The sequence below is a fragment of the Suncus etruscus genome, chromosome 11 (genome assembly GCF_024139225.1).
Source record: "Suncus etruscus isolate mSunEtr1 chromosome 11, mSunEtr1.pri.cur, whole genome shotgun sequence".
In the NCBI taxonomy this organism is placed as follows: Eukaryota; Metazoa; Chordata; class Mammalia; order Eulipotyphla; family Soricidae; genus Suncus; species Suncus etruscus.
Genome location: NC_064858.1, coordinates 36,696,588 through 36,699,413, shown reverse-complemented (window position 1 = coordinate 36,699,413; position 2,826 = coordinate 36,696,588). Strand labels below are relative to the sequence as shown.

General features: G+C 35.1%; 1 non-coding gene across 1 annotated transcript; it reads right to left on the bottom strand.

Annotated features, from left to right (window-relative positions):
- Window positions 1-887: 887 nt before the first annotated feature.
- LOC126023064 (5S ribosomal RNA) lies at window positions 888-1,005 on the bottom strand. The gene has a single exon (XR_007500283.1). It is a non-coding gene; the product is annotated as a 5S ribosomal RNA (ribosomal RNA).
- Between the last annotated feature and the right edge of the window lie 1,821 nt (window positions 1,006-2,826).

The window sequence follows — 2,826 nt, the reverse complement described above, 5'->3', positions numbered from 1 at the left end:
TAGGTCAGAATGTAAATAAGCAGGTGGAACTGTTTTGTTTACTAGTGGTATTATGAACATTTAAAAATGATTATAACAGTATTTTATAGAGAATATGTACATATACAAATGAAGATGCAAAAGACAATACTGCAATGAAGTATTTTGACTGTTTGACTTCTTTCTCATTTTCATACAACTATTTATATTATAGTTAAGTTTTAAGACACTAAACAAAATTAAAACTGGCAATGAGATAATTTCTTAAATGACTATCTATAGACAGATACACATGACAATTCAGATCAAGCCCAAAGATGTGCCCAGAATGTGAACATACTATTCTCAATTTCTATAGCTACAATAGAATGAATTGTTTGACAATCTGTACTACAGATGACCTACTATCATCCCATGTAGATAGATTTCTTATCAATTTCTTTCCATGCAATAAAAGTCTTCTAATCTAATACTGTGAACAGTATTCCTGACCCAGGGTTTTGAGTTTTGGCAGACATTCTTTTTTTTTTAATATCTTTATTTAAACACCTTGATTACAAATATGATTGTAATTGGGTTTCAGTCATGTAAAGAACACCCCCCTTCACTGGTGCAACATTCCCACCACCAATGTCCCAAATCTCCCTCTATCCCACCCCCCCCACCTGTACTCTAGACAGGCTTTCCAGTTCCCTCATTCATTCACATTGTTATGATAGTTCTCAGTGTAGTTATTTCTCTAACTACACTCACCACTCTGTGGTGAGCTTCATGTCCTGAGCTGGACTTCCAGCCCTCCTCTCTTTGTCTCTGAGGATTATTGCAAAAATGTCTTTTATTTTTCTTAAAACCCATAGATGAGTGAGACTATTCTGTCTCTGTCTCTCTCTCTCTCTGACTTTTTTTTAAGCCTACAGCACCCAGTATTCCCAGGCGGTCTCCCATCCAAGTACTAACTGGCCCGACCCTGCTTAGCTTCCGAGATCAGACGAGATCGGGCGCGTTCAGGGTGGTATGGCCGTAGACTCTCCCTCTGACTTATTTCACTCAGCATAATAGATTCCATATACATCATGTATAGAAAAATTCCATGATTCGTCTCTCCTGACGGCTGCATAATATTCCATTGTGTATATGAACCACAGTTTCTTTAGCCATTCATCTGTTGAAGGGCATCTTGATTGTTTCCAGAGCCTGGCTATTGGGCAGACATTCTTTTTTATAAAGACTCCACCTAGTTAATCTAGATGGTCATCCTGCCAGCTAATTTAGGATATTTGCTTTTGTAATTTTGATTGCTTACTCGTATGCCTGCTTATTAGACCACCATTTTGTTGTTTGTCATTTCTTACAATAAGCTCCATGGATAACCCTTGTAAATGTCCTCTGTTTATGACCAATGATGAACACTTCCCAGGGAGATGACAACTAAAAGTTTCTAATTAGCCAAAATCAATGATAGGGACTTTTGATTATTGACAGCTAAAATACCTCATGATTGGAACCATATTGCTCACTTTTTTGACATTGTGTTTTGCTTCTATGTTTAATTAACTGCTAAAGAAGGATGTAATCCACACATTGAAAGGGCTGGAAAAACTGTGTTCTGGGCTGCACTTTGCCCTCCCTTACATGAAATTCGATCATTCTGTGGCTAATAAAGAATTCTTGAATTAAGCTTTAGAGAATCTTTTTTTCCTTACCAGCCTGGGACATAATACCCACATCCCAATCTAGAACCAGTGAACAGTGTTATGATTTAAGAACTATGGTTACATAAAGTTAAAGGGCCTGAAGGACTGGCTCACAATATAAAGCTCACCACAAAGAGTGGTGAATGCTGTTAGGGAAATAACTACACTAACAACTAGCATGACAATATTAAAGAGAAGTAGAATGCCTGTCTCAAATACAGGCAGGGGTTGGGGAGAGAAGGAATCATTGGAGGTGGGAATGTTGCATTGGTGAAGGAGGGAGTTCTGTTTATGACTAAAACTCAACTACAATCATTATTTAATTATGGTGCTTAAATATTTTATTTAAAAATTAATTAAAACAACTCTCACCTTTTCACTCTACCAATTGTCTCACTAAACACATAGTCTTTTACTAGAATCACAAAATAATTTCCTTTGAGGATTTTTAGCACAGCTCCCAAATCCCCTCACCACACATGTCACTGGGTGTGGCCTAAAAACCAAAAACCAAAAAAAAAAAAAAAAGACATCACAAAAGAAGAAAACTATGTACCAAAGTCCCTGATGAACATAGATGCCAAGATTCTCAACAAACGATTGCCACCTGAATGCAATATTATTACAACAGAAAGATTATGAGATTATGTACCATGACCACTCATAGGTGCAAGGATGTTCAATATATGCAAGTCAATCAAAATAATAATAATAATAATATTAATAAAAGAAAAAATAAAATCATATTATATTTTTATTTTAATCGATGCAAAGAAACTTTTGCCAGGATTGAATACTCATTCATGATAAAAAAAATGCTTAATAAAATAAGATTAAAGGAAACTTCCTCACCATAGTTAAAGTTATTTATCATAAGTCTATAAAAAACATCATACTCTGAGATGAACAGTTAAGAGACTTTGTTTTAATAGCAGGCATGAGGCTACCCACTATCAACAATACTATTAAATATACAATGAGAAATCCTCACTATATCTATTAGGCAAGAAAGAGATATAAGAGAATCTAGATTGGTAAAGAAATAAAAACTATTGCTATTTGCAGATGACATAATATTAGATCTAGAAAATCCTAAGTAATCTACTAAAGACTCCTAGAACAATAAAATTGTACCATAGGGGCTGGAGTGAGA